Raw genomic sequence first — 12,817 nt, forward strand, 5'->3', positions numbered from 1 at the left:
GTGTCCTGATTTTTCTTTAGTGCACATGCATTACACACAATTTGAAGATCACTTTTAAAAGCTGGCGTTGCTCTCCTTGCTCGGTCTTCCCAGCAGATAGTGATGGGGACCTCTGCAAACTCCACTACAGACCAGCTCTGAGGACATTTAGCAAAGAACCTGCCTGTGTGAGTCTGTTAGGGTGCATAGCACAGGAACACACACTGGGTGGCCGAAACAACAATTTATTTTCTCGAAATTCTGGGGCTAGAAGTTCAAGATGAAGGTGTCAGGCAGGGTTGGTTACTTCTCAGCCTTCCCTCTGTGTCTTCACACCCTCTTCCTTCTGGATGTTTCTGTGCCTAATCTCTTCTTACACAGGCATCAGTCGCCCTGGATTAGGGCCCACCCTAAAGACCTCATTTTAACTTCATTACCTCTCAAAGACCCAGTCTCCAAAGACAGTCACATTCTAAGATACTGAGAGTTAGGACTTCAACATATAAATGTGGGGGTGACACAATTTAGTCCATAACGCCATCTGAGAAATAAGAGACCCCCAGACCCCGAAAGCGATCAGTTGGGATCTGCTCTTCGCCCATCAATCCTACCTCTGCCCGTGCTATGTCACCTCTACCCAGAGACATCTGCCCCTGTTTGTCCAAAGCCAGAGGCTTCTGCCCCGCAGATCTGAACTCCCAAATGTGGCCCCCAGGAAGATCCTCCTCATACCTTCCATCCAGAGAAATTCCTAGTGGAGCCAAAGTTTCTTTAAAAAGTTTTAAATTAAAATGAATGGGGTTATAGATGAATATATTTCAAACTTCTATATGAAATATGACTTTATAAGCTTAAAAAGATGGAAAAGTCTCAAAGGACAAGATTAAAATATTTAATCTTGTCATTTGCTTTTTTTGGTTTTATGTATCCAAAAACATTTAACAAAATACAAAGATGAAGTCGGAAAAACAAACCTAAGAAATATGAAAAGGTATAATGCATTTAATACATGACAAATGTGCATGCAATTTTATAAAAAATCCTATCACCCTCAATAGAGACATGGGTAAAGGTATCCACAGGACACTCGTAAATGAACACAATGTTCAATCCAATAGTGAAAACACAATTCAACTTCACAAAAATCATTTTTTAAAAATACCTAATGCTGGCAAGAGTGAGAAGAAGTGAATACCCCTCTATCCGGCCACCGAGCTCTTACAATATGAGGCCAAGGCTGCTGTTACTGTCTAACCCCCGCTGGATAGGGTGGCTCATGCCTGTGATCCCAGCTATTCAGGAGGCTAAGGTGAGTGGATTGCTTGAGGCCAGGAGTTTCAGATCAGCCAGGGCAACATAGCAAGACCCTATCTCTAAAACAAACAAATCTCTAGGCCTAGGTGCTGGCCCCAGGGTACCTGGAGGTGCTGGGACTTGAAAGCATTGGAGTGGGGATCCTACAGGGGGCCTGACCACCCCCAGTGCTGTGGTTTTTCCCTGGGGTTGGCTGCCTGCAGTCACAGGATGACATTTACAGCCCAGGTCAGGTAGGAAACATGGCGTTTCAAGCCCAGGGGTGTCATCTGGAAGGGCATGCAAGCAGCAGAGGTTCCCACATTATCCACAAACATGTGTAAATATCCCGACGGCGCATAATGCAACCAAGAAAATCACTTCCCGTTGTTTCCCCTTCAGTGATATTTTCTGCTTGGCTGAGTTTGCTTAGCACACTGGAAAGGCCAACTCATCAGTTCTTGTTGTTAATCAAGAGCAGTAATTGTCCGAGTTCAAAGCCTCCTGACTTAGACTCTGCTGAATAGGATAACAAGTTTCAAAAATGCTAAGTAGTAGTTTCTATAAATGGGCTTTTTTAATAGGGAAGGCTCCTGAAGAGGGTTTGGAAAGAAAACCTTTCTGTGAAGTGGAATTAAAACATTGTGCAGACTTTATAGAGCGTGGCAAATAAACTCCTAAAACTCCCAGAAGCTCTTAAAGCATGGACAATGTGGATGCAGACTCATTTTCTCATTCACAGTGCAAATTTGTGTATTGGTTAAGGCAATATCAACTGATGTAAGAAACATATCCCATAACTTCAATGTCTTAACACAATAAAAATCCATTTCTCACTCACATGTCAGCCTTGTGAGACCCCAGGGAGAGGACCCACATAAATCATACCCCATGTTAAATGTAGCATTTCTGGTAGGCAGGCAGCCTTCCACAAAGTGACTCAGGGATCCAGCCTCCTTTCTTGTTTTAACTCTGCTGTCTTCAACCTTATGGCTTCCAAGTTTACCTTGTTTGTCTGCATCAGGCCTGCAAAAAAGGAGAGCATGGAGATCAGCCACTGGGTAGTGTTCATGGGCAGGGATGAAGTGGTAGACATCATTTCCATTCACATTCTAGTGTCCAGAACCCAGTCCTGTGGCCCTACCCAACTGCAAGGAGGCTGAGAAATGCAGTCTAGTTCTGTGCTGAGGAAGAAGAGGACGTGGGTCTGTGGGACAGCTAGCCAAGCAATATTTTCATGACGCTCATGAATTCAAGAACTTCAGCCCCAGCTTTGCTCAGTTCCTTTCTACCAACTCTGGGGCAGTGGAAGGCAAAATAAGCTGATGAAAAGAATAGCATGCGTGTGCCTGGCCCAGCTCAGCCCCCTGCTCCTCACCTTTGTCCTGCTCTCGCGTGAACTCACGCTGACCCCAGGCTTGGAGAACAAGCACATTCCTGGCCTGGAAGAACTGAAGGGAGTCCCAGGGCTTGTCATCAGCAGTCCTGTTCTTGGTCTACTCTGATCTTCTGCCTTGCTTCTAAACATAGGACTATTTGGGTTGAGTTGTGAGCAAGAATGTCAATGAGCATTTACTGAGCACCAACTATAACAATCTACCGGGCAATGATGCTTAGTGAAATTTTTCCCATTGTCCCGGAATTGCACAGCCAAGACCAAAGCTAAAAACTGAAATTTCGTGGAGCCTCTAATAGTTGGGTCCAGTCACCTCCTGCAGTGTGGGGAGCTGACAATTCAGAGAATGAACTTGACCACTCAATAACACCTTCTACTCACCCCACCACCACCATCACCACACACGTAAAGACTGAGAGAGGAAAAGATGGTTAGCTTGAGGAAGATGCAAGCTGACCATCTTCCTCTGCTTGGCCAACAGATTTAGTGACCTGCCCTTACATTTCCTGAAACAGGGGAAAGGAGAATGGGTAAAGATATGCATGCACCTTGTGAGCTGTAGGATGCCATTGATAAGAGCCACCCTCCCCCTGCCTAGCAGGAACCCCACCCCAAAAGCCTCTTCCTGGACCGGGAACATCTGGAAGCTGCGCAGTGGATGGTCTTTGATGAGGGTTGGGAGAAGGAACAGAGCCAAATCTCCCACCATCCAGGACCTGCCTGCAGGGGCCAAAGAGGGAGGCACATGGGATTACCAAATGAGAATAAAGACAACACATCCTGCAGATGCCATGGAAGCCCCAATCAGCTGAGTTTAAGCTAATCAAGAGGGAAACGGTCCTGAGTGGGCCTGACCTCATCAGACGATCTCTTTAAAAGAAGGTCCAGTAGTCAGAGACACAGATGCCCTCCCTTTGGCCTTGAAGCAGAGGGTCCGGCTGTGGAGAGGGCCCCACAGCAGGGATTGGCGGGCAGCCCCCTAGGAGTTGAGGGCTTTGGCTGTCTAACAGCAAGGACCCAAGTTCTGTCAACACCCAGGGAATGTGGAAGAGGACCCCAGCCTCAAGTGAGATGACAGCCCTGCAAGACCCCAGGGAGAGGACCCATATAAGTCATATCCCAACTCCTACCCCACAGAAACTGAAATAATCAATGCATGTTGTCTTAAGCCACTGGGTTTCTAGTAACTTGTTATGGAGCAGCAGAAAACCAATGCAGTTTCTCCACAGGCTGCCAGAGCCACAGCAAGGGCCGGTCGGCCCTGGGTGATGGCAGAGAACTCTGACTTCGGATTATGTTTGAGATGAAATTTCAAAAAGAATAGGACAGAATGTTAAATACCAAAACGAAACTGTTCTAATAACTGAAAGTTATTCAAATGTTCTGGAATCTGACCAAGAAGTCAATAAAGGTGCCATCACCCTACCAGAAACGCAAGAAGGAGGATAGTGCCATGTAGCACAGCTGGAGGGGGGGGTGGAAATTAACTCATGTCATATACACTCCAAAGAATTATGACCCCTTCATAAATGGATTTAATACGCAGGATCTCACTTACTCCTTACAATAACACTATGAGGTACTGACAATTATTACGATCCTCACTTTTATGGATGGAGAGACTCAGGCTGAAAAGCCCAGCTATCTCACCCCAGGTCACACAGCTGGTAAGCCGTGGCCAAGACTTGAAGCCAGGCCGTGTGTGGCCCTAGGTGGGGGGCCCCCAAGAATCACTGCTGCCCATTCAGCCCACGAACTCCCAGCAACGGGCCCTGCAGCAAGTAGTGAAGGCTCGGTGGAGATGGGAGGGCATTTTCTTACCCTTCACAAGAAAGGCACTGGCTGGTGTCACCTCCAGGCAGAGTCTCCAGGGCCCTTCTCCTACCGCGTCTCACCTCGGCAGCTCTGATGCGGCTGGAAGTCAAATCCAGGAGAAACTAAAATTCCAGTAAAAATCACGGATCAACTGGAATGACTTGGAACTGCTGTCAGCATCTGCATTTTAGAATGAATTGCCGGCTGTCTTCTCCTTCTTTCGGCCAGTAAACACTCCTGGATCTCTGCTCTGTGCCAGGGTCTCAGCTAGGCACAGGGACCCCAGGGACAAAGAGGAACAGGCGTGGTCCCTGCCCTCAGGGAGTGCCCCATGTGGTGGGGTGGGAGAGCAAATCCATAGCCGTACAGCAGATCTGTGAGTCTATGAGCAGCATCTTAGGAGGTAGACGCTGTGGGTCTGGCAGGAATGACAGACTCTAGTGGACCGCACAGGAACAGGGGCGTGTCGCCGGTAACCAGCACCTTTCCAGAGCAGGTGGATGTGCTCTCACCACAGTCCTGCAAGGAGCATCTGTATGTTCCCCAGATGAGGAAATGGGTTCAGATCAAGCTGTCTGGGAAGGAGGTGAGCACCCCGTCACCGAGAAGCCCAAGCCAGAGCTGGATGTCCACTTGGCAATACCAGAAAGTCTCTTCTGATAGAGACTGGACTGGGGGCCTCTATGTGTACAGTGGGTTTTCGTTTTGGTGTTTTTAAAAAAAGATCACACACACAGTTAAAAAATTCAAACATGGGCTGGGTGTGGTGGCTCATGCCTGTAATCCCAGCACTTTGGGAGGCCAGGGCGGGTAGATCACAAAGTCAGGAGTTCGAGACCAGCCTGGCCAACGTAGTGAAACCCCATCTCTACTAAAAATAAAAAAATAAAAATAGCTGGGTGTGGTGGTGGGCACCTGTAATCCCAGCTACTCGGGAGGCTGATGCAGGAGAATCACTTGAACCCAGGAGGTGGAGGTTGCAGTGAGCCAAGATCATACCATTGCACTCCAGCCTGGGTGACAGTGTGAGACTGTGTCTCAAAAAAAAACAGAAAAAAAAATTCAAACAGAACAAAAAAAGTAGGCAGTGGGTCTCACTTCCACTCCAACCCTGAGGCTCCCAGGTCTCTTTCCCTTGACTCCAGTCTCTGTGTATTCTTCCAGAGATAATTTATGCATATGTTATATATGCATATATGTAGAGAGATATATTGTGGGTATGTGTGTATATACACATATCTCTTTATTTAAAATATTCTCAGAGTCTCGTTTCTTTGTCAAATTTCATTTTGAGGAAGTCCAATTTTTTCTTGGCAAAGCTCGAAAGAATAGTATTTTTTTTCAAACCCATGTTAAATATTTATTTTACTGCCTCTAGTAGTCAGAATTAGATCAGCTATGAATGACTGAAAAATCCATAAAGCAATGGCTAAGACAAGACAGATTATCTTGTCTCCCATTCAGAGTCTGGAGGCCAGCAATCCATGGCTGATACAGCAACTCGGCTGAGGAGGCCCATAGGGACCAGGCTCAGTCATCTGTGGCCCTCCTGTGGCTATGCCTCTCAGCCCCAAGGCCCAAGATGGCAGCATCAGGATTCCAGACAGCAGGACAGAGGAGACAAAGGAAAGAGAACCTGCTGTCTTGCAAGTAAGGTTCCAGGAGGCTGGCACCTGGCACTTCTGCGTGTATGCCATGGACCAGAAGCGAATCCCGAGGCCACATCTGTCAGCAAGGAAGGCTGGGGAAGGTGATCTCTATTCTGAGTGGCCCTGTTTGTCCAGCTACAAGTTTTACTATTCCAGGAAAAGGAGAGACTGGATATTGGATTGTGATTACCGGTTTCTGTTCTATCTCCATTGCCCAGTTGGTCAGAGTAAAGACACATTCCTTCATTTATTCAACCAATTGTTATCGAATAAATGTTGAATTAAAGGGAGATGGCAGAAGGAGGAACTTGTGTGGAGATAACAGAGGACCCAGATGTGCTTCAAAAATTCATAAGGGACCAGCTAAGACCACCAGCCTCGAGCCCTAGAGAGAACTGTTATCACATTGCCTGTTTACTCTCATACCTATATCAGAAGGCCCTCACCCAGGACTCGGTCTTGCCATCTGAGCAATGGGGCCGGAGACATGAGTTTGAACCACATGATTTCCAGTCCTTCCATCTCAAAATCTCAATGAGTGTGTGTTTCTAAATGAATCGTAGTCAAGGGACCAAGCAATCATTAGGAGGCCTGAAAGTCACGGGCGAGAGATCAAAGACACCAAGGGCCCCTTGGAGCTGGCCTTCCCTGTGGTGACTGTCATCCCTCAAAAGCCATTGGAAGCCCCAGACACATTATTCTGCTGAGACAAAGAGTTAGGTCTCAGTGAACATAAGCATCCACCCAAAGGCTAGGCAGAAAGTAAAATACAGCAGGCTACCTGTCAACAGAAGTTTCCAAAGGGGAACTATTAAAAATGGTAACTTGCGGGTTCATAAGTTCCAAACTCTGGAGGAAGGAGTGTGGCTTCTGCAAAGAGAAGCCTGCCTGCCTGATCCGTGAGGCTTCTTTGAGGAAGAATGATGTCTGAATGAGAATAAGCCAAAAGATGTTATTCTTTAATCTTCAAATGGCTTTGGAGATAGTCCCCAGGAAATCCACTAAAACATAGCATTTTCAAGAAGTCTTGGGACATTTCCTCATGATTAACACACTGGCTTAGGGAAAGAAAAGCCAAAAGTAGGGAAAAATAGACTGTTCTCTGAATAGAAGACAGTAGCATTATCTAATTCTCTAGGGACTAGAATTAACGGGTTTTAAATAATATTTGGTAGTTATTAGGGAGAATTTCTTGTGAGAAAGCAGTTAGGCCCATCAGAATTCAGTAAGGCTCTGGAGGAGCTGCCAGGCTACTTGGAGGTCTGAAGTGAATCAGGTGAGTTTCCGTGGGGAAAAAAGAACTTCAGCCTATGGGCTTGGAGGAGTAGAAGACACAGTTCAGGAGCCACGTGGACATTAAGGTTGCTCAGGAGCTCCCTAGAAGCTGAACCTATGCTTTATCAAGGGACTTTCAAAATAGGGAATATGCCTATGGGATGTTTGGCTAATCACAGCTGTAGGTGTGTGGACGCAGTCACAGCAGTACTAAAATGTAGAGACAGGGAGGCAGCTAAACTCTGCGGTCTGGTCCATGGTTCAGAAGCATCTTTCCGTCCCAGGCCAGCCAGCAGCTGCTTCTCCTTCTGCCAGGACACTAGGGTTTCTATCCAACTTCCCCAGCAATGCTGAGCCTGGCGAGGGTTTTAATTTTCTATCTTGATGAAAAATGTGTGGTTTATACACTGTCGTAGAACAAATAGAACTGGGATTTATGTTTCACAACTTCCATGGTTTGTTTGGGTTTCTTCCATATGTCTTTGACAGTCCTATCACATTTCTGACAGTTACGATTTTTTTTTCTTTCTGGGAAGTTGGGGAGAGGCAGAGAACATGTTTTTCCCTTTTTCCCACTAAGTCTTGCTTGAAAGTATGTGTGAGCATCATATGGGCCCATGTATGTGCCTCTCTTGTTGAGAGAATACGTGCATGTGTGTGTGCAGGCTGTGGGATTACATGTTTGTGTAGGGGGCACTGGGCTACAGTGTGCAGACATGGACGTGTTAAATATAGTGCTATGTATTGGATACATATGTCTGCTATGTCTATAATGTGATGGTGGGGTGTTTGTGTGTGTGTGTGTATGTGTGTGTGTCTACAATAGAAAAATCAGCCAATTAGATGTTATTCTAATTCAGATGTCATCAATGACCGAGTCTTTCTCCTCACAATGTCATGCACGCATGTGTGCAGGACCTGCCAGCGGTTGGGAAGGGTCAACTTGTTCTCCATGCCCCAAATTCCATGTGTTTTCAATTAATTTCATATGTGTGTTTCCATGTGTGCTGCTTTATTTATGTAGGTGAAGAAAATGTCTCACTCCCAATTATTCATTGAGGCCCATCCCTTCACTCTGTGCGGCAGAGTCCTCCTCACCAAGTGCCGTTAAACACGACATCAATCCCAATAGATTGACTAATTCCTTTTTCATTATTAGAAGAGATTTACAACTTTGGAGTCAGAGTGTTGGGTGTTTTTTTTTTTTTTCTCCACTAGAAAATTCATCTGTATCCTAGAATCAGCTTGTAGCTCAATGTAAATTCAGTGTAGAATTTAGTCAGTTATTAAGTGGATTTAAGTGGCTGAACCCTGGTGTAATCTGACCAGCAATGCATGAAGGAAAGAGTTGGAGGTGTAAAAAATGTCAAATAGCTTTCTCAGATGCATTAAACTATTAATAAAGATAAAACGATCTTTATGTTTGGGGTTTAGAACATCTCTTTTATGATAGCAAGAAGCCACTTTGATTCACGACTCGTTGGTTTCAAGGTTTGGTGTCATTATTCAGAAGGTGTCAGGAAGGAAACGGAGACAAGCTCCTCAGCAGGGAGAGAGGTGAAAAAAGAAGCTCGGAGTGCAGGACTGCTCTTGCCCAGCTGGGTTGGGCAGGGAGATGTGACAGTGAGGGGATGAATACAAAAGGCAGTGGTGATCACATCCATACCATCAGAGGCCTCTGTAGACACATCTCCGCTTAGTCCTGAGATATGTTTTCCATGGTTCTTCTGAAGAGGTCATGGCCTCCCTCTGAGGGGCTGGTGTGCTGGGTATTTTCCATCTGCCCCCAACCCCACCAGCTCCAGGACTTTCCTCAGCCCTGCTCTGCATCTCAGGAGGCTGATCTCTGCGGACCACCTCACCCCGACTCCCTGGCCCTCTAGCTTCTGGTGGGATGGATCCAGCCAATGGGAGACAGCAGAAGACTGGAGAGAGGAGAGTGAGAGGTCGGAGGATTTATCCCCACTCCCTCCTTGCCTCACCCCAGTTCAGACAGTGGCTGCCTTCAGGAGTTACATCCTCTTGCAGCCCCTCTTCCACGGCTCCCGGTCTTCCTCCAGGTTCTGGTGACAGCATTCCGTCCCCTTGTCCTTCAGGCCTCAGGGTGGTTTGTGGCTCCCCGCTGGGGCTGTACCCTCCCACGGTGGGTTCCTGGGCCCTGCCAGCTTGCACCACTGTACGCTGTCTCATCATTAAACTCTCCTCCCTTAAACTCTTTGAGTGGGCCGACCATTTTCTCCTGGGAGGCACTGACTCAGAGGAGCCTGATCCTCCCAGAGCTGTGTGCCTATCGTGGATGGAAGCAGGAGCTGGGGCGTCGTGCAAATGCTCCGTGAGAAATGTTGATGCATGGCTGCCCCTGCAGCCGAGGCTTCTGCAGCACGATGTTGCGCGTGCCTCCTCTATTCCTTTAAGAAGCCTTGGTTGGCCAGCTTCCAGGGGCCGGTTTCCATGCTAGGCAGGCCCTGCCCTCATGGAGTTTTCAGTCAGGGGTTAGATGCTCTTGTGGGAGGCACAGGGCTCTGAGCAGCAGAGGAGGAGAGGCGCTGGGTGGAGGGGCCAAGAGGAAGAAACAACCAAACTGAGAATCTGGAGGACAGGAAAGAGATGTCCGAGGAAAGGAGTTTGGGGAGCGACGCAGGGACGGTGGTGTTTCTGGCAGAGGAAACAGCATGTACAAACCCCTAGAGGTGAGCGAGATCAGGAGTAGGGGGTGGGGGCGTTTGATAGCTGTCCCCCCTTCCCCAGGGACCAGGGAGCTGAAGTGCATTCACAGAGGAGGGGTCGGGGAGAGAAAGCTGTGAAGGGGGCACTGGGGGATCGCAGCCCTCCCTGCCCCATCCCAAGCCCCACTAAGGGGTTCTGTCTTTATCTTCAGGGCCAGAGCGCCTTTGGACACAGCCAGATTGACATTTGTAACAGAGTCCTGGTCATGGGGAATAGAAATCCGGTAGGAGGCAGGTGACTTCTTCAGAGGAACTAAGGTATGGTGAGCTTGCTAGCGGAATGGGGGAAGTGAACCTATACCAGCGAATCTGAACCCCCATTTTCTGGACAGGGACACAAGACCCAGAGAGGGCCAGATCTTGCTCAGGTCACACAGAGAGGCAGCGTACTGGGATAAGGGAGAGGAGAAAGGAAACAGCCAGGGGCTGGAGCCACCTCGCCCTGGAAGGAAGACCCCTTCAGAAGGGATTCCGGGGGCAGGCCCTGAGCACCCACCTGTTTCCTTGCAGGGCTGGGGGGGCCTTTGGATCCACTGGACCCCACCCTGGCAGGATCTGAACCCTCACCTGGACGCACCCCAGGCACCTCCACCGGTATAGGTGACAGGAGCTTCCCACTGAAATCATGCGGATATTAAGCTAATCAAAGCCTTGCTTGGGAAGGGATGGGACTGGGAAGGCGGCCCTAACGAGCTGCTGCGTGTCACTCCCTCCACCCCGCGCGTCCTGCGCTGTCCCATTTGTCTGGCTGTAATCTACATTTCAAATGATTACATGGGAAGCTGAAGTGGTAGTGACAAGGATAAACGAAGCTTGTTAAACTAATAGCTGCACTAATGCCCAAATATGTGAACTTCCCGGCGCAGGCCGCATCCCAGCCTGGCGGAGCTGTCAGCCCGGCTCCCCCGGGCTCCGCCGCCAGCCGCGGCCACATGATGAATGGCCCTGTCGACCAAACTCATCCGGGGCCCAATTAAACAGGCAGAAATGAACTGGAGCCGTCAGGCAGCCGGGGAGGGGGGACGCGGGGAGGGGGAGGCTAAGCCAGACACAGAGAGGCTGGTAGGGGGGAGGGGAGAGCAGGGAGAGAGAGAGAGAGCGAGCGAGCCCGGGCCTAGGAGATGGGAGAGAGAGAGCAGCCTGGGAGAAGAGAGGGTCAGAGGCCCAGGAAAGAGAGAAGAGACACCGGGGTGGGAGCAGGAGGAGAGAGACAGAGACACACAGAGATAGACTGAGACAGAGAGACCGAGAGACTGGGAGGGCAGAAGGAAGAGACTCCCAGATATGCAGACACAGGGAGTGGGGAGAGACAGTCAGAGACGCACAGAGACAGAGAGGCAGAAGCACACACAGAGGCGGAGTGAGGAGAGAGAGGCGGAGAGGGGCGCGCAGGACAGGCGGCCCAGGAGCGGGGGCAGAGTCGTTGCCTCCGGAGGGGGCGGTCCAGGAAGGGCCAGAGGCGAGGCGGGGAATGGACGAGAAAAGAGGGCGAGCAGAGAAAATGTGTCCCGGCAAGTCCTGGCAGCTCGCAGCGGCAGGGAAGTCGTTCTGTCAGAAAATGGTCATTTAATGGTTTGCCGAGCCCGCGACAGATATGTCATCTGAGGCTGCTCGGCGGCAGTCCCAGGGCATTTCATTTATTAATTACCAGCTTCCAGCAGCTCCCTCATCCCTGCTCCATGCCGTCACCAGCCCGGCCCCCCTACTCCCTCTGCCAGCAACACCCCCATTACCCCATTCCTGCTGGTGCTTCCTCTCGTCCCATTTTCCGGAGGAGGCGGCCCAAGGCCAAGGTCAGAGGGCCTCAGGCCTGCCAGCTGTGGGTCAGCCTCCCTCCCCGGGGCCTCCTGGGCTGGGCCTCCTAGACTAGGGTGGGGAACCCAGTCCCTCCCCTGCCCCAAGCCTAAAGGGAAGTGGGAGGCTGACCTACGTGCTCTCCTTTTCTCCTTTCGTAGAGACAGGGAGATCTTGTGTTGCCCGGACTGACTTTGAACTCCCCAGACTCATGCAATCCTCCTGCCTCAGCCTCCCGAACTGCTGGGATTACAGGTGTGAGCATACCTGGTCCACATTACACTTTCTCATTCACAAATAAAATAATGTTTTGCCTGCCTGAAAATTTTATACCTTTTTCTTTTAGTGTAAACTCACTTTTACAGCCTTCAGATCTGTTCTTTTCCCCCTCTTGGCAGCCCTTTAAAAGGCCTTAACTCTGATTTCCTTTCATTCAGACCCAAGGAGCTTGTCTCTGTTTCCGAGCAGAGGTAAGTGCTAATATTCTCTCAGGTGGCCCTTTGCCCATGAGAAATGTTCCACCAGGAATGTTTAGTAAACTAGGAATGGACGCTCACAGACCGTGCTGCTGGCCAGCCCTGCCCATTGGGCAGCCTGCACAAGGGAAGCTAGCACCTCAGCCACCCTCCCTTTCCAGCCTCCAGCCCCCACCCTCCAAGCTGGCCTGGAGCTGCCTCAGAGGAAGGGAACTGACAGCATATCTCTCCGTCCCCAGGGAGTCAGGGACGACTCTGGGCTGCCTAGGTCCCCAGTTGGCAACACTCCTCAGGCCTTACTGCCCCCCAGGACCCCATGATCCAGACCTTTCCCAGAGGAAGATCCAGAGTGGAAGTGAAATCCTTGTTTTTTGTTGGTTTTTGTTCCTTCCTCCCTCCCTCTCTCCTTCTCTT

The sequence above is a fragment of the Rhinopithecus bieti genome, unplaced genomic scaffold (genome assembly GCF_001698545.2).
Source record: "Rhinopithecus bieti isolate Rb0 unplaced genomic scaffold, ASM169854v2 scaffold_22453, whole genome shotgun sequence".
Taxonomy (NCBI): Eukaryota; Metazoa; Chordata; class Mammalia; order Primates; family Cercopithecidae; genus Rhinopithecus; species Rhinopithecus bieti.